The 19916-nt window shown below is 43.2% G+C and overlaps 1 long non-coding RNA gene across 1 annotated transcript in view; it reads left to right on the forward strand.

The window, feature by feature from the left end:
* Nucleotides 1-19916, forward strand: part of LOC117522921 — a 1044039-nt gene that overhangs the window by 185405 nt on the left and 838718 nt on the right. The window lies entirely within an intron of this gene.

Raw genomic sequence — 19916 nt, forward strand, 5'->3', positions numbered from 1 at the left:
CCTGGATCCTGGATACCTACCACCCAGTCAAATCCATCTCCATCTCTTGAAAGTAATCATCTATCTGCTGCAGACAACTGTGGCACCACATGCACAAAATGCAATTCACAATGTAACACAATGCAAGTGATATTTCTCATCTTAGTCCCATTAAATAACTGTTTATATTATAGAAAATCATTCCAGTAGTACCCAAAGATTCTCCAAAGACACCTAATACCAAATATATCTAGTCATTGCCTTTGGTCAGTGGTTGCAGTCCATATCCCATACGTATACAGTAAGACAGGAAGCACCAGGACCCTAAAGACTTGGACCTTCATTCTCCTGCAAAGATATTGGTATTGCCAAACACCTATCTAGTGACCTAATGACACTGTAAGCCTTTCCCAGGCATCTCAGGATCTCAAAGGCTGAGGTCACAGAGACATGAATTTAAGCAAATGTTTCTGCAAGTTCAACACTTTGGCTGTGTACAGGTCATTAATTCCTCTAAGCTGCCCTTGAGCAAGGTCCATCATCCTCTCATTGCTCCCAGTGTGAAGTTGACCACCTTGGACTGCAGCCCCTGACAAATAAATCTGGTACTTATGCACGGACTGTACGCGTCCATCTCAGAAAATCCTTCCAACAGCCTTGACCAACTGCCAATGAGTGCCAGGAGATTGTGTGACGCAGACATCATGACCCCAAAATGGTCACAAAGGGCATTGTGTAGGTGTACATATAGTTGGTGGGTGTTTTGCAGCACTGGAGAGGCCTGGGGCCTCTGACCCACAGGAGGAGGTCAGCTGATAGGTGATTGTTTATTCTGTATTTGTAGGTTGGTCTGTTTTAGACATTGCTGAAGCAACCCCTTGGCCTCAACGCCCTTCGTTTCGTTTTGCCTTTTCCGTAGTGTGTATTGCTACATCGTATCCGCATGTGTGTGTGTGTGTGTGTGTGTGTCCCCGGCAGCTGGAGTTCCACTCATCTGGCTTCTCTTTATGCAGTCCTGCTTTAAATAATGAACTGTGTCTTCACAGCGGGGGGCTTTTTTAACTGAAGAAACTTACCACTGTGGCGTTCGCACCACTTACCGTTTTAGCACCCGGCTAACATATCGAGTCTCTACAACAAAGCAACAACTTACCCTGCAATTACTGCCAAGTCCTCCTTCAAGATGAGCCGACATCCTGTGAAAGCCCTGATATAAAAATGATTTGCAGCCACGTTCTTCTCAAATTTTTATAACAACGATCGGTCAATAACAAAGTGCACATTAGAAAGCTAATAGCTACGTTCCCTGCATCTGTCGCTGTTCTTTTCCTTCCTCAGGGGAAGATTTGGCACCTCACTATAAAGCCCAGCAACAAAATTACCTCAGCCTAAACCTGTCAACAGACCATTACAGCCCACGCCGACTATTACAGGCAGAGGAAAAAAGGAGCAAAGCCATTGTAGCGTAAAGGTGTTGGCAGATATAGGCCCGAGGAATGTGGCAACAGGGATATTTGTTGGCTGTACGCGAGAGTCACGCTTCTCAAAAAGGAGTTAGGACTGCAGACTCTTATCAGCGCACTTAATGAAGCATCGTGATCCTGAGATATCAATAAGGGACATGTTTGAATGAAGAAGATTAAAAAAGTTATACTTGTGCAGGATGTGGAATTTTAAAAAGCCGAGTTGATTGTAGAGCTTTTTGCTGAGCAATAAATCCTTCAAGAGAATGTTTTTTTTCTCCCCCTCTTACTGCTTCCATTCCAAAGCAGTGATTTAGATTACAATAACACGACTTTGGTATGCACCTCCTTACTTCTTATCACTGTTACGTCTGGGTGATTTTGACCTTTACATGACTTATTACCCCGTGAAAACATATTGCACTGTTTAACTTCATATAAATTACAGGGATAACAGTGTCGAATAAATTCTGACAGCATGAATTTAATTTTAGCCTCAGGTGGGAGAAAAAGTTATTTTGAACATCTTTAGTGCACTTTCATGGAATTTTATGATGAATAAATGACCAAATTTGGAGTTGCAGTATGGGGCAGCACGGTGGATTAGTGGTTAGCACCGTTGCCTCACAGCAAGAAGGTCATGGGATTGATTCCCACCTGTGGCCTTTCTGTGTGGAGTTTGCATGTTCTTCCTGTGTTTGCGTGGGATTACAATATCATTGCAAGAGAAAGAACATCCAAGTCACTAAGGTGCTGGTGCTTCCTGTCTTAGGCGGGTTTCCCAGTGCAGATTTTTGGCCCCACTTTCTGTCTGGATCTCAAAATAGAGCAAATCTCACCTGTTTTTTTTTTTTTTTCACATCATTTGCAAAATTTGATTTAACTACTATTTTATATCCACTTACATATGCTGAATATACACATTCACCTGCTTTTAACGATTACCCCAGTCTGCACCAATTCAATATGATTATTTATGGTTTGTGGATCAAGATTTATCCAGATGGCACAATTTTTTAAACGTGTAAAACTTTCCTAATTGCTTATAATGCTCCACAATGCAACTTTTATGACCAAGTACTTTCTGGTCTTGATTCAGTATCCAATTTTTATTCATTTATTTATTGACAAAAACAGATAATGGGGTATCAAAAACCCGGAAAGGGACACCACTCTTACGTTTTTGAGACTTGGAGTGACCTGCGGCGATGACTAGATGTGTGTTTAGCACCAGAGCTCATGGCACGTTTTCACACAACATCGACATTTATTTCTGGCCCGTTGTCCTCCTTCCAGATTAGTTTATGGCTCTTCAAAGGAAAGAACTGGGACACGTCTGCTCTCAGCATGTGGGGTTTTGAAGTTTGAATGTGTCAGTTTATTTCACCTCCAAAGCCTAGCACCATGTCTTGTTTTAGAAAAAAACTGTTGCATTAATCTAACATGGAAAAATCTCAGTCTGTTAAATTAAACACTGCTCCTGACATACTTGTCAGGGCCCCTGTGATGGACTGGCAGCCTGTCCATGTCATGACCATTAATTGGAATACACTGGTATAGTAAATGACTGAATGTATGAATGCTTATCAGGGCTTTTCATTACCGTCTTCCATGGAGGGAGTTGGGGAATTTTACCTCCCACCTCCTGATTTCCCCCAAGAGTGGGATGGTCACACCTGGAGGCTCATGAATGGAGCCCTCAGGTAAAGCACTGTTGAAACAAATCTAAAGCTGCCTAATGACACACACCATGAAAATCTTCACAGGTCATTTACGCTGCTGACAGGTTGCTGCCACAGAGCTGCACACCGCCTCCTCCTCATCCACCCTTGAGTGTTTGCGACACAGACATAGTATAATACCAACAGCAGTGACAGGCAGCAAGCATAAATAGTGAAAAGAGAAGCTAGTGTATGTGTGATACATATTAGTCATACGCTGTGAGCTATGAAAACAGTGCTTGGCTTTTCTGCAGCATGGGAAAGCCATTAAAGATGTTATCTCCAGTTGCTGCTCTGCACTTTGGTGAAGGAGGCAACAGCAACCTCAGGTCATATTTCTGAAGATGTTTAATTTATGTTCGCTGTTTTTGGACTCTCCCTTGCAGAACAGTCGATGCTCTTGGAAAAAATTTTGGCTCGTATTAATCTTCGATTGCGCTGGTAATCCAATCCAGCTCACGAGTCTGCCTCCAGGTCTCATTACTCACACTGCAGTGGGGGGGTGTTTTGGTGTTGACTGCTTTTAAAGATGTCTGATTTTGGACAGGCAGCTCTTAATAGATGTTTGTGATCTTTGTGTGAAGACCACTGCTCAGACTTGCTTCTGAAATATGCACTAGGAAAGAAAAAAAGAATGGGCCTATAACTGCTCTCAGACATTCTGCCAAGACCAAAAAGACTTTTTGGGGACCTGATATAAAATTTGTTGATATATGTGGTTGTAGTCGCTTGTCTGACTTCACAGCTTGGAAAAAGAAAAATATATAATGCAATGCTAAAATACCCTCGGAAGTATGAGCAAAAAAAAAAAAAAGGAAACAGAATGTGACCTTTTGACTTTTGCCAAGTCCTTTTGACCTCTTAGAATAGGTCAAGATTAGCCATCTTTGAACTTGTCCAAGGTCTGTGTCCCAAGAAAGTCCCCTGTGATTTTGAACACCCTGGCAGTAACAGGACTGGAGTTATGCTGATCACAGACAGATGGACGCAAAATCTTTGCAATACCGATGGCCAAACTTTGGACTCAGGTACAAACAAACAAACAAAAATTGCTGGCTCCACCCACTTAATAGGTTACATCCCAAAATGTAATCAAATCTCCTCCAGGACTGCCCTAAAATTCTGTGATTGTGAATTAGACTAAATGTAAATTTGATTAAATTTGAATAGACAAACTACAAATTAAAAACATATATGAACAAACAAAATATAAAATGGGAAGGGACCAAACCAAATTTGAATTAGACCAAATGGGAATAGATGTGAATGATACAAAATAGGAACAACCAAATGGGAGTTACACCAAATGGGAACAGATACAATGTGAATAAAAGTAAATGGGAATAGACTAAATATGAATTTCACCAAATGGAAACAAACAAAATGTGAATTAGATAAAATGGGAAGAGACCAAATATGAATTTCACCAAATGGGAACAGACAAAATGTAAATTACATGAAATGGGAACATACAAAATTTTAATTTCTAGTTAAAACTTGACCACTTCAGCTCCTACAAGACTTTATTCTTTTTTAATGTCTTTAGGCTTATTTTGGATTTGAACCCAGAATTACTCAAACCCAAAGTGGTACATTGATGCGCACAAACCAGGTGTGTCAGTTTTTATACAATTTATAAAAGAAACACTGATAAATCACAGCTGCAAAGGAACTGACTCCTTCATCAAAAGATAGAAATATTCTTACTGACATTTGACTCAGAAAAACAGCCCCAGGGGTGAGCGTCTGACTAGAAACCACTTTCACAGCAGTTTCTGAGTTAAGAAGATTATTAAATTTACACACCCGAAGGAAACATGGGCTGATCTTGGTGATGATTCTTTTTTTTTTCCATTTCCTCCCAAAGTACAGAAGGTTTGACTCCTGGACCCGTGACAGAACAGAGGATCAGCTAGTATGATATTGTTTTGACCCATGAAGTGAAAATCCTTTCTTCACTTGAACCCCTGCAAATAGAGGTCAAAGATCAAGTTCAGCGCAGCACAACAACTTGGACGCTGCAACTCTTCAGCACTGATTCTGAATCCTCACAGTGGCCAGAATAATACACACACCTGGACTATAAAAGAGGAATAACTTATGTCAAATTGCATACTTTGTATTCTTGAATTGCTCATCTGTTCTTTCAAATTTCCAATTCATGGGCATAAATGACAAATTTGTCATAATATGTACCCTATCTTGCCAGTCTATTGCACACAGTCTAAAGGTACACATCACAAGTACATATGGACTGTGTCCAGCTTCACTTTGCTATTAACAAAGTAAGATGCAAGATGCAATGGGATTGCATTTAGCCACTATGAGTCATGGGTGTGTTTTGGGTGTAATATGAATTAAACCAATCAGAATGTCCTCTGTCCTTACTTTTGAGAGCAGTGTGTGCTTGAAACTGCTGCACTGTTATTTGGACTCAGAGGATGAGAGAAGTGAGAAGTTTTCTGGTGAGGAAATGGATTGGAGCAAAAAGCATCAAAGCATTTATGGGAGCTTCAGCTCACTGATGTGAGAAATTGTCTCTTTGCTGTAACACTTCTTCCATACCATGTAGACACCCCCCGGTCACTGCCATCTTATTCAAGGGGGATTAAAACCAGCATAAAATATGGTAGGAACCAGGGTTATCAAATTGTTTTCCAATGTTTTTTCCCTGCATTTTGTTTGTAATTACTAGATTTTCTGGAGTACATTTTTTTTTTTTTTTGCTATTTTCTTGTAAACATTAATTATCTTATCTTCTAATCAGTAATGCAGTGATCTGATCCTGTTATAAGTAAATAATGCAAAGCTTTTCAAGTGTTTAATTGCATTGCATATTAACCTCTGGGATGATCATCTGTTCAATGGTCAAAAGAAGCAGCTTACTCAAGTTCTTTGTGACTCATACAGTGACATTAACTAGCTCATTAGCTTCTGATTGCTAACACTGTCTTTGCCTTAAAAATAAATATGCACTTATTGAATCCATTTTGTTTTTTGCTGCATGAAGTGGCAGCACCACATTTTGAAAATACTAAATGTGACTTATTAACTGGTTGACTTATATATGTTTTTTCCTCTTCATGATGCATTTTTGGACAGATACGACTAATACGCTGGTGCAGCTTGTCAGGAAAAAATGGTATTGTTTTCAATTTAGTTTAATTTTAGCTTAATGAAGAAGAGAAATGATTGCCAATACACATATCTGTGTACAAGAACAGTGTACGCCCGTTATGAATCCATCTCATACATAGTGTGCTTGCCTCCAATTCAGAAGACTCTGGGTTCAAAACCTCATAGGGCCCCATTCTCTATGTGGGTGATTCTTAGACTACGGGCACTTATGTCCTTTGATCATATTGTATGAAAAACAGAAAAAAGGCAAAATTTCACACTTTTATAGTTATCTTTACAATGAAAGTGTGTTAAGAAATTTGTTCTAGTAGTCTATGATGACTTTTTCACCTTTTTTCAGCATCATTATATGCAAATATTACCGTTTTGTGCTTGTCCCACACCCAGACTTTTGATCTTCAATGATAAAAATGAATGGTAAATAAATGTTTTTTCTAATGTTTTAAAATATCTCTGAATAAAATATCAGTAAAATAATTAAAACATAATTGGGGTATTCAGTGTCATACAACTGTTGTGATTTTTTTAAACAAAATGTAGTTGTCCCACACTATTGCCGTAATTTCCACCACAACACTGTAATGTCCCTTTAAACAGTTTGTATGAAAGATTGTTTGGGTAGTTTCTATGGAGATAAACAGTGACATCAGAGCACATGTATATAGCGCCAAATCACAACAAACAGTTGCCCCAAGGCGCTTTATATTGTAAAGCAATGGTGTGGTGGAAATTACATTTACAAGGCCAATAGTGCCCGTAGTTAAAGAATCACCCATGTACATTTACAGTTGCATCAGGCATAAAACTGCCAAATCAACATGCGGGTCCATATTAGATTTGCCATGGTGACACCAAGTACAACTTACTATAAATAGCAAAAAAAACTCAGCTGTTTGCTGTTACTGTGTTGCACAGTCACCATCTCTTCCCTGACAGTACCTTGAACTGTACCTCAGTTTAAGGCTAGCATGCTGTTGGGTGCACAGGTGAGTACAAGTACAATTGTTCTGTGAAAATGAGCTCTCTTTTGGAAACGAGCAACACCACTTTGGCTGCTGCTGTGCACCTGGTGGAAGATACAGCTGTAGATGTTGTCTGGGTCTTAAATCTACACCTCCACTTCTGCTTTGTCTTCCAAACATGAAGTACTGTGGATTCATTTGCACACAAGTCAGGGAAGTCCAGACTCATCAGCCTGCTGCACATCCACCTTAGTCCATCCATCCATCCATCCATCCATCCATCCATCCATCCATCCATCCATCCATCCATCCATCCATCCATCCATCCATCCATCCATCCCTGCGAGATGTGATTGATAGACTCAAAATAAGACTTGGATTTCCTGCACAAAATTTGCACCATCTGTTTCCAAGGAATCTGAGTTCTTGAATAAACCACACGTGTGCTAATGAATTCATCATTAAATACAACATAATGCTGCACAGTTTTCTCAGTGCAGATTTCTGTATATTTAAACATTCGGTTTTGAGCCCTTAAGAAAACATTCCAGGTTGTTTTGGTTTTTCGCAAACCGTCCCGGCACGTCTGATGACACGACGCAAATCTGTCCGTCATTTACTCTCGTTTCCCTCCAAATTGTTAGCATACCATCTCAGGCCCTTTTCCTCAACTTCAATTAATGTCGCCACACATCAGTTTCAAGCTCCAAATTCTCCTCTTCCAAAAACGAAAACATTCACATAAGAATAGACAGTCTAAACAGGTGCCATGGTAACATAATCGTCACTGAGGCAATTACTGCCTGATGCCCGACTAACAGCCATAAATCATTCTCTCTCCACAAAGAGGACATTGTGGCGCTCCACTCCCATCCAATATTCAGAAATTGCTGCATGTACGGCCTGACGGACGGGCGCTGAAACAGCCCATTCTTCTGTTTGGCTGACGATATTTCACTCTCTGTGGCGACATTACAGCGATCCTTCAGCGAGCGCGATATTGTACCTGCTCGACACCTGTTAGCTTTAGCCAAGAGTTTCATCAGATAGTTGAAATAAATACTAGTCATCATCACAGCCATAATCATAGTCATAAAAAGCAGGGGGCCTTTATGTGGCTGCCAAATTGCCCCGCCGTCTGATTTACAGTCGGACTGGGAGGGGCGGAGGATCAGGTCTATTACGTGTTCAGAATGGGATAAATGCTCAAAAATACACACCTGCAGACCACCCGTCTCTCTCACACACACACTAACACACCTGGGAACTCCTTCCTCACAGGCAGGCGATGAGCCGGAATGTGCTCGGGAGGAGGAACGCTGAGAAATTCTCAGCGCCACAAAGACCAACATTGTACCGCCGGTGCACACAATGCAGCAGGTGAGTAGAATGATAAGAGGCCAGAGGACAAATTAGCCCTCATATTAAAATAATCCCCCATGTCCATTAACAATAATACGTTCACACTGAGGCCACTGCACATTCGCAAAGGTCTTCTCAGGCAGCGACTTGTTGAAAACCGATTTGAGCGTTTGCAAAATGTGCCCGTCATATCGGCTGGAGCTGTCAACACGCCCGAAATACACACAGGTTACAATAATGGATGCTGATAACTGCAGCAAAGCAAATCCAGACCAGCTGCTGGGTATTAAAAAGAGCCAACGGCCCTTTAAAGGGGCACTCCTTTTTGTTTTTTAGATCATAACTGTTTGCATAAATAATTAAAGTTTGTTGTTGTAATTTTTTTGTTGAACAACAATAATAATAATAATAACATTGTGTAGCACTTTCAGCTTCAGGTTATACACATCAAAATGCATTACCTCAACTGCTGCACATAAAAAATAGCATAATTAAAGCAAAGATAAATTAACAATAAATACCCTTTATTACAGGAAACTAGTAAGACTACAATAAGGCAACAAGGTGTTCTTGATAATTCATGCACTAATGTGTGGTGTTTGCATGTTCTTCCGGTTCACTTGGGTTTCCTCTGGGTTCTACAACTTCCTGTCACATCCAAAGTTGTAACTTGTTGACTCTATATTGACCATATTTGTGTGTGTGAGTGTGAATGAGAATGTCTAGACTGACAAACTCATTCACACTCACACACGTGTTGCAAGCTATTCCTCTTTAAAATACTATTAACCAATAATTTGCATGTTTTTTTTTTTTAACTAAAACTGGAGCAACTTTAACTTATGACCCCTGTACAAACTGAAACTGACCTTGGTCACCATGTTTGCTGTTTTTACCCCATAACTCCATGGAATTCAGTCATAGATACTCCAAACTATACCTTTGTGGAATCGTTATGATCAGACAAATAATGTGGTATACAGTAGTGTTCAGAATAATAGTAGTGCTATGTGACTAAAAAGATTAATCCAGGTTTTGAGTATATTTCTTATTGTTACATGGGAAACAAGGTACCAGTAGATTCAGTAGATTCTCACAAATCCAACAAGACCAAAAATTCATGATATGCACACTCTTAAGGCTATGAAATTGGGCTATTAGTAAAAAAAAAAAAAAAAGTAGAAAAGGGGGTGTTCACAATAATAGTAGCATCTGCTGTTGACGCTACAAATTCAAAACTATTATGTTCAAACTGCTTTTTTAGCAATCCTGTGAATCACTAAACTAGTATTTAGTTGTATAACCACAGTTTTTCATGATTTCTTCACATCTGCGAGGCATTAATTTTGTTGGTTTGAAACCAAGATTTTGCTCATTTACTAGTGTGCTTGGGGTCATTGTCTTGTTGAAACACCCATTTCAAGGGCATGTCCTCTTCAGCATAAGACAACATGACCTCTTCAAGTATTTTGACATATCCAAACTGATCCATGATACCTGGTATGCGATATATAGGACCAACACCATAGTAGGAGAAACATGCCCATATCATGATGCTTGCACCACTATGCTTCACTGTCTTCACTGTGAACTGTGGCTTGAATTCAGAGTTTGGGGGTCGTCTCACAAACTGTCTGCAGCCCTTGGACCCAAAAAGAACAATTTTACTCTCATCAGTCCACAAAATATTCCTCCATTTCTCTTTAGGCCAGTTGATGTGTTCTTTGGCAAATTGTAACCTCTTCTGCACATATCTTTTATTTAACAGAGGGACTTTGCGGGGGATTCTTGCAAATAAATTAGCTTCACACAGGCGTCTTCTAACTGTCACAGCACTTACATGTAACTCCAGACTGTCTTTGATCATCCTGGAGCTGATCAGTGGGTGAGCCTTTGTCATTCTGATTATTCTATCCATTTTGATGGTTGTTTTCTGTTTTCTTCCACGCGTCTGTTTTTTTTTTTTTTTTTTTGTCCATTTTAAAGCATTGGAGATCATTGTAGATGAACCTATAATTTTTCACACCTGCGTATATGTTTTCCCCTCTCCAATCAACTTTTTAATCAAACTGCGCTGTTCTTATGAACAATGTCTTGAACGTCCCATTTTCCTCAGGCTTTCAAAGAGAAAAGCAAGAGAACAAACACCTGTTTGTTCCACAAAATTGACGAACTCACTGACTGAATGTCACACTACTATTATTGTGAACACCCCCTTTTCTACTTTTTTTTTTTTTTTACTAATAGCCCAATTTCATAGCCTTAAGAGTGTGCATATCATGAATGCTTGGTCTTGTTGGATTTGTGAGAATCTACTGAATCTACTGGTACCTTGTTTCCCATGTAACAATAAGAAATATACTCAAAACCTGGATTAATCTTTTTAGTCACATAACACTACTATTATTCTGATCACTACTATAGCTTTCAACATGATTGGAGCATTTTTAAATTTTGACCCCTGTGTAATTCTTAATTGACCCCTGTAGCTCATTAGAGGTCAGCTCCATATCTGAAAATAAACATTAGTTAATTTTGAATATGTGTGCCAAATTCCATGCTTTTATCACAAAATGAACATTTTTTTTGGAAATTTTAGCTAAGCTGCAGCACTAGTAAGACTGTGACCTTGCGCGAAGGATGTCCTTGAAAGTGAGAATATGCAGCTTTACTCTCTCGTTAATTTAATTCAAACATGGTAATGTCTGACCGAAAACAAACCATCTGCTGAGGATTGACTTGTGATGGGTATCTGACTTTGCATTTAGCAATTGTGGGAGATGGTTATTTTAGAGACGTGGGGATGGACCCTTTGTCTTCTTGGGTGGTTGCCATCGAGGACCTAAGGCGGTTTTGTGTGACTTAAGCATGTTGTTAACCATTCCTGCTTCAGTCTCCTAACTCTTTTAGTTGGGGGACACAGGGGAGATCCGTCCTCCAGGGCCGAAGGCAGCTCTTCCTCCGGGGCTAAATCCCTCGAACATTCCACGCTGCTATAGTGTGGTGCGGCACAAACAAGGCAGGCAGTATTGTGCTGAAGAGTTGCTGCTTTAATTATAAACTATACTGTTTACAGCACGAGCCCTGCTACCTGCCCGACCGCCGTCACTAAACTTCTCCATTAACATACACTGCTACATGCATCATGTCACTCTGCCGAGTCCCGCTCTCAGCGGCGTGCGCCACGGCCACGCGCACGCTCTCTCTCTCTCACTCGCGTACATACATTTCTACGACGATCGGGAATAACTGACTGGTCTTATAATCACAATGCATGCAAATGTTACTGCAACAATATAAAACATTGTCTCTTCAGCTTTTTTTTTTTAAACAATGAGAAAGTGCTTTGTAGCAGAAATGCAAAACATTGTAAACAAGACTAGAGTCTCAATAGAACTATAACGTCTCTAGTGCAAATATTAACTTCGAAAGTGACTTACTCAGTGACCCAGTCCCCATACCGATTTGGTCTCCTGTGCTGACGTTCAGGACGTGACACAGGCTGACTCTGGTGGTCTGGCTCCTCCACCGCACCCCCACCATGGTCAAATATCACATGGGAAGGAGTAGATGGAAGCAACCCGATGACATTGGAGTCGTTGGCAGGTGGAGTAGATGGCTGAGAGCTGCTGGGGCCATCACTGGAGGCAGTAGAGTAGAGGTGGTGCAGGCCAAGGTCCTGGAATGCTGGGTCTTCGTCCAAGGCTGGTGGCTGGATCTCAGAAGGTGTCCAGTTCTGGGCTTGGTCCAGTACCCAAGTGTTGTCCAGGGGCTCACGGCTGCAGTAGTGTTTCAGTTGGTCATGGTGGACGACTTTGACTTTGGCTCTTGGGCTCTTTTGGATCCTGTAGACCAGATCGTCCAGCTGTCCCATGACAAAGAAAGGTCCTTCATAGGAGGGGAGAAACTTTTTGACTTTGTTTCTGACATGACGAGTTCCTTTGATCAGATACCACACAGCATCTCCGACTTTATACTGTGCGTGGCAAGCATTTTTGTCATATTGTCTTTTAGCATGTGTGACTGACTCACCCAGGGCTTCACGAGTGATGCTGTGAGCCAGTTCCAGCTGCTCACGCATTTGTTGTACAAACTCTGGGGCTGAAAATGCACAGTCAGAGTTCGGGGGCAAACCAACAACCAGGTCCACAGGCTCATTTATTTCACGTCCAAACATCATGTAGTTAGGGGTGAAGCCAGTAGAACTGTGCTTGGTTGCTCGGTAGGCCATAACTGCATATGGGATCATCAATTCCCAATCCCAGTGACAACGTTCCGCAGTGGAGGCCAGAATCTTTTGTAGAGTGGCATTGAAATGTTCAACTTGGCCGTCAGACTGTGGTCTGAAAGGTGTCGTGTGGGTTTTCTCAATGCCAAACAGACGGCACATTTCCTGAAAAACCTCGGATTCAAAATTGCGTCCTTGGTCGCTGTGTAGCGAATGAGGCATTCCGAAATGACACACCCATTCGGTTGCAATGACCTGTGCCACTATCACAGCTTTTTCATCAGGTATGGTGAAAGCTTCAGTCCATTTAGTGAAGTACTCCTGTATGACAAGCACATAACAGTTTTTGCGTTCTGTCTCGTTAAGTGGGCCCATAATGTCCAGTGCAATGCGCTCCATGGGGGCTCCAACCCTGACAGTTCCCATGGGCGCTTGAAGGGTTTTGTGGGGTCGGGCTCTGCATGCACAGTTTGTACAAGTCCGGCACCAGAGGGCGACATCTTCGCTCATGTGGTACCAGTAGTATCTGGTTTGAATTCTGGCCACAGTCCGTTCAATACCAAAATGTCCACCTACTGGCCCCTCATGCAATTGGCGCATAACATCGGGTTGCATTTTGCGTGGCAGGACAATTTGTGGATAGAACTGTGTGTCGTCCAAACAATAAAAATGACGAACCAGGACTCCATCTCAGAAATACAGTCTTTTCCATTGACTCCAGTACGTTTTGGTGGCTGGGCTGCATGGGGTGATGGTAGTCCAAGGGGGGCTCTCACTGCTGGCCTCTAACTAGGATCTGACAGGGGAAATGTCAAGATCAGATGCTTGGGTATGGTGCAACTCATCCATAGTCCAGCCGGGAAACAGTGTAGTCTTGTTTGTATGAGTCACATAGATTGTCTCTGTTTGTTTTAAAGTGTCAGTGGCAGTAATGTTTTCGCTTACCCCCACCGGACTCAAGGCTGCGGTTGTAGGGCATGCCACTACCCTGACCGGACTCAATGACAGGGAGCTGGTGTTGCAGTTCAAATCACACTGAATTGCTTGGTGACTTTTAGCATTTTGCTGTGAGGAGGGTTCCTGCAGGTACAAGGGCAGGATTGGCGGCAGGGCCTGCGAGAAAGTAAACGTAAACGAGCTGGGCGGTGAAGGATGTCAAACTCGTACTCCGCCAGCTTCTCAAGCCACCGGACTAACTGACCTTCTGGCTCTTTCATTTTGGTTAGCCAACGGAAACTGCTGTGGTCAGTACGCACCTTGAAGGACTGCCCCAGCAGATACTGACGGAAATGTGACGTGAAATCTACAATGGCAAGCAGCTCTCGTCTTGTAGTACAATAGTTCTGTTCAGTCTTAGAGAGTTTGCGGCTGCCGTAAGCCAACACACGTTCAGCACCATCTTGAATTTGTGATAGGATGGCGCCGATGCCTGCGTCACTAGCGTCTGTGTCAAGGATCATCTCACCATGGTCCAGCGGATAGCCTAAGACAGGGGCGGTGGTAAGGCGGTGTTTGAGTGTGTCAAAGGCTTGTTGGTGTTCCGCGTGCCACTGAAAGTGTGCATTTTTCTTTGTCAGGTTGTGTAACGGTTCAGCAATTGAGGCAAAGTCTTTCACAAACCTGCGGTAGTAGGAGGCGAGGCCCATGAAATGTCTGACCTGTTTGGACTTTGTGGACCTTATTGGGGTCGGTGGCTACACCACGCTCGGACACAATGTGACCTAGATAGGTGACTTGGCGGCAAAACAGGCAGCATTTGGTTGGCTTTAGTTTGAGGTTGGCTTGTTTAACTCTCTGGAACACTTGGTGCAACCTCTGTAGCATCTGGGGCACGTCTTTGGCCAGCATGATGATGTCGTCCAGATAGACAAGGCAGGTCTCCCACTGCATGCCAGCTAGGACGCGGTCCATGAGGCGCTGAAACGTCGCCGGCGCGTTGCATAAGCCAAATGGCATGACGTTCCATTCAAATAGTCCATTTCGCGTACAGAAGGCAGCAGCATGCCGGGCTCTGGGTGTTAGTTCGACTTGCCAGTAGCCTGAGGCAAGATCCAGGGTGCTGAACCATTTGGCAGTGGCAAGTGTGTCCAGGGTGTCTTGGATGCGGGGCAGCGGGTACGCGTCGGTGATGGTGCGGTCGTTGATGGCCCTGTAATCAACACACAGGCGGTACGTACCATCCTTTTTACGAACCATAACGATCGGTGAGGCCCAACTGCTATGGCTGCGGGAGGCGAGGCCACTTTGGAGGCTCTCACGGATCTGCTGGTCTGCATCCTGCTGCTTGCCCCCAGCCATCCGACGAGGTTGTTGCTTCACTGGAGCCCCAGGCCGGGTGATGATATTGTGCTGCACAAGGCTGGTCCGGCCCAAGTCACCAGGTCCCCTGGAAAAGACACTTTCATATGCACATAACAGGTTAGACAGTTCAAGTTTGTCACAGTCATTAAGGTCAACAGAGCTCTGAGCATAAAGTTCTTGGAGGTGCTCCGGCACTGCAGGGGAGCTGGCTGGATGGTCTGCCGCCGTGGGGACACGGGGTGGTGGCACAATTTCAGCCGGTTGGAGGAGGCCTGCAATAGCACCTTCTTTAATAGTCACAGTCTTGTTGCCAGGGTTAAAGAGGCGTAGTGGAACAACATTAGTGGGCTTAGTGTCAAGTAGGGCTCTGGCAATGAGTACTTTATGCTTCTCAACAAAACCTTTTGTGGGGCTAAGCATCATGTCTCCCTGAGCAGCTTTGTTACAATGCACAATGTCCTTGATGAGGTACTCTTGTCCGGGCTCAACCACAACAGTCCTGGCTACTCTCACAGTGTGCGACTTTGGGATGGCCTCAGGGTGAAAGTAGGGCACTTCCTCTCCAAACAGAACTATGCGGTGCTTACTGAAATCCAGACGGGCCTCTGCTTGGGTGAGGAAAGGGTGACCAAGCAGCACTTCATGACCCGCAATGTCTGCCACTAGAAAGTCCACTTCAATTTGACAGTTGTTGACGCTGACAGGTACTTTGGCTTCGCCAAGTACTGGTACGTCTCCGGGTCCCACACCGACCAAGGTCTCAACGATGGATAACTGAAGTGGAGGCCTCATCTCTGGATGAATGGCGTTGTAATGATGAAGGGGCAGCATGCTCCTCCGCGCCCCACTGTCCAAGACTGCGCACACCTCCAGCTCGTACATGTGCAGGTGGATGCTCATTTCACAATTCTGTTCTTTAAGGTGGAGCACAGCGGCCTGGGAGTTTTCTCGGTTGGTGCTTGGAACAAAAGTCTTTACGTTTCTTGGAGAGGAGGGGCACTGGCTCTGCTTGTGACCCCAACCCTTACAGTTGTGACAGCGGATCTCGCCCTTTTTAAAGTTCTTGTGCAGCTTTGGAGTTTTAGCAGGGATGCTTGGGACAAAGCAGTTGGTTGAGGGGCTGGCTGCAGGTGTAATAGCAGGTACAGTCTCATTTTTCTCCATTTCCCTGACAACAGCAGCACGAGGTCTGCGTTCAAGGGTGTTGCGGGCCCCTGGCTGCATCATGCTGGTGGCATAGGATGTGGCCCTTTTTGTGGTTTCATGACGATGTGCTATTTCATATGCTCTGGCTAGTGTAGCTGGACGCTTTTCTAACAGTCTTTGGACTAGCTCTGCATCGCCCAATCCATTTGTGAAAACCTCAACAGCTATAGCATCTTGTTCAGACTCTGACCAATCTCCATAAGCTACAGCAAGTTTTCCATAAATGTCATCTCTGAAAACATGTAGAGCCTCGCCAGATTTGCGTACTCTTTGCCTCAGCTCCACTGCCACAGCCGCCACATGATCTGAAGAAGGGCCGTATGCAGTCTCGAGTTCCTCCAGCAGGCGGCAGTAGTCCCATTTGGATGAACAAGGGTTTCTGTGGACAATAGCGCCTGCAGCTCCAGTAAGACAAAACTTTAGCTGGGTGGCCTTTGTCTTTGCTGACCAGTGGTTTGCCTCAGTGCAGCTCTCAAATCTGTGAAGAAACTCTTTCCATGGTGTATTGCCATCGTACTGTCCAGGGCATAGCGTGGGGACTCTCTCTTTGGGGTCGTAGTCCTCATCGCTGTCCGATAATGGAGGCAAACAGGCCGCGGGCCGGCTCTTAGGTAGAACCGAGTGACGGGGGTGGCTTACTGAAGAATGTCCATAGTTAACAGTCTTTGCTGGATAGATGCATGGATAGGACATGGGCAGTGCTTTTGCTTCTGGTTTGGATGTAGCTGGTGTACTATATACAAAACTGTCCATGTGTGCAGTAGCAAAAGGGTTAGTGTCTGCATAATGCACCTTTAATGACATATCTGGAGGAGGAAACAGTGGCATATTGACATCTGGTACTCCCACAAAGCCGTGGCAGTGACTGTTAGATTCAAAGAAAGGATTAGTGGGGGAAAACTGAGGGGGACTGTCAGACGGCGCGAACAAATCTTCTCCATTAGCGTGTGCTAGCGCCGTTTTCAGCGCACAGAAATGGGTTATAATGTTCACATTTGCTCTCAGTCCTGCGTTCAGAAGCTTCCACAGTACCTTGTACATTGTCCTGACCATTGGTAAATGACATGAATGGATTTGAGAAGTTGGTTTCTTGTCCGTAAACATCGGGAGGATAGCATGCGGCTGTCATGTTGTTGTTAGCTTAGCCACGCAGCTATTTCAGTCACTCGTCTTTGGCTTTTAATCGTCCTCTTTTTTTTATTTTAAAGCTCACCACTCTTATAACAGCACGAGAGTCCCTTCATGGTCGCCAGTGTTAACCATTCCTACGTCAGTCTCCTAACTCTTTTAGTTGGGGACACAGGGGAGATCCGTCCTCCAGGGCTGAAGGCAGCTCTTCCTCCGGGGCTAACTCCCTCGAACGTTCCACGCTGCTATAGTGTGGTGCGGCACAAACAAGGCAGGCAGTATTGTGCTGAAGAGTTGCTGCTTTAATTATAAACTATACTGTTTACAGCACGAGCCATGCTACCTGCCCGACCGCCGTCACTAAACTTCTCCATTAACATACACTGCTACACGCATCATGTCACTCTGCCGAGTCCCGCTCTCAGCGGCGTGCGCCACGGTCACGCTCTCTCTCTGTCACTAGCGTTCACACACACACACACTCACTGAGCTAAACACAACACATTAGACACATCCCACAACAATGTGTTTCCCAGACCTGACTTCTAAAACCTGCCTTTGCAGCTCCATTTTCCACATTTTATTCCCTACAGAAGCACAGGTCATGGATGCGACTTTTTTTCTGAACGCTGTACATTTGAAGAAGCGAGATGATGCCCAGGATGCAGGATATTTCAATACAACACATGAACATCAGGTATTGAGGCTTTTCAGGTTTCAAATCCCGCAAAACCTCGGGGAGGTCGCTGCGCTGCAAGATCTCAGTAATATTGAGAATTGCATTGATACACTATGATCACGCTTCACTTTAACTGCTGCACACGGACAACACAATTAACATCACAACATAAAACTCTTTTTATATTGTGCCTAAAACTCTCGTGAATATATTCTCTGGGTTTATAGACGTTATTGTGTTTATTTTATGTAAACATGCGAGAATCACAGGCTGGCTCTCCGTTATTTTCAGCGTAAATAAACGAACGTAGCAGACTCAGATTTTTTGTTATAATTGTTTTAGCAAGTTTTCAGGGTATCATGCAGCAGTCTCTTATTAATGTGATGAAAAGCAGAAAAATATGTAGTTTTAGTATTTTGTAGTAAAATATTCATTTACAATTGCCATCGTGTGGATTCTCTATGTTGTTTTGACTGCAACGACTCTCTGGCGCGCAAGGGATTATGGGATACGTGAAAACCCCGACTTGATCTGATGCAAACAGTATGCTGCCGTTTAATGCTACCTGGCAAAACAGAATATCACAAATTAGATATCAATTTTATGAAGTGACATTTTTTTAGACATCAACAAGCAAATTGGTTTACTCAAGGTCAAACGTTTATTCCTTTAGTTCAAGGAAGTCCAGTAAGTATCCACACATACCCTGAAAATGTGGACATTTGTCTTCAAATAAAAATAGGGAACCATATGAGGTTCAAATCTGCTACAAACTGTTTCTTATGGTAGTTTATGATATAAACTATCAAAGTAAGACTTTACAATGTACAGTCAGTTACTCTGCAGTCACTGGTCTCCTGCTATAACACCAAACCAGGCTCAAAGTGTTTATCAGTGATTTTATCTGAATGGAATAACTCAACTGTCTACAAATGTAATGCTACACAATAACACTTAAAACAAGAAAAGCTTGTTTTAATTACTGGATTAACAACTTTAACATCTTTACAACAACATTGTCATTTGTTTCTCTTGATTCTGTGGAAAAAATCACAGACGAACAACAACAACAAAACCCAGTGAAACGACGAGTAAAAAACAAACAAACAAAAAAACCTGGATTGTTTTGTTAAAGGAAACCGCCACATATTTCAAGTAGGTATTAGTAATTTCTTTTGGCACCTCAGAGTTGCCACAGTTGATTTAGCACATGTTTTACGCCGGAAACCCTTCCAGACGCAACTCCAGATGTATAAAGGCAGTGAGGTAATGGTGGCCTTGAATAGGACACCTTCTTTGCTGGGAGGCAAGTGTACTAAGTAGGGTTAGAACGACCAGTTGTAACAGTCAGCTATGACTGGCAAGTACTCGACGGGTAGTCAAGTAGTCTTTTAATTCACATTGTTGTGTGCAGCTATTAAAAACAGAGACAGGGTAATTCGATGAGTTGATGACTAATGGTATCCAAGTAGTCGACTAAAGATGTTTGTTAGCCATCGCAACCACTCACTCACTTTCAACCGCTTACTGCAATTAAGGGTCATGGGGGGGCTGGAGCCTATCCCAGTAGTCATAAGTAGGGTACATACTGGACAGGTCACCAGTCTGTCGCAGGGCCACATACAGACAAACAAACACATTCACACCCACACCTAAGGACAATTTAAAGTTTTCAATCCACCTAACCTGCATGTCTTTGGATGTGGGAGGAAGTCAGAGCACCCGGCGGGAACCCACACAAACACGGGG

This window comes from Thalassophryne amazonica, chromosome 13, assembly GCF_902500255.1.
Source record: "Thalassophryne amazonica chromosome 13, fThaAma1.1, whole genome shotgun sequence".
Classification (NCBI taxonomy): domain Eukaryota; kingdom Metazoa; phylum Chordata; class Actinopteri; order Batrachoidiformes; family Batrachoididae; genus Thalassophryne; species Thalassophryne amazonica.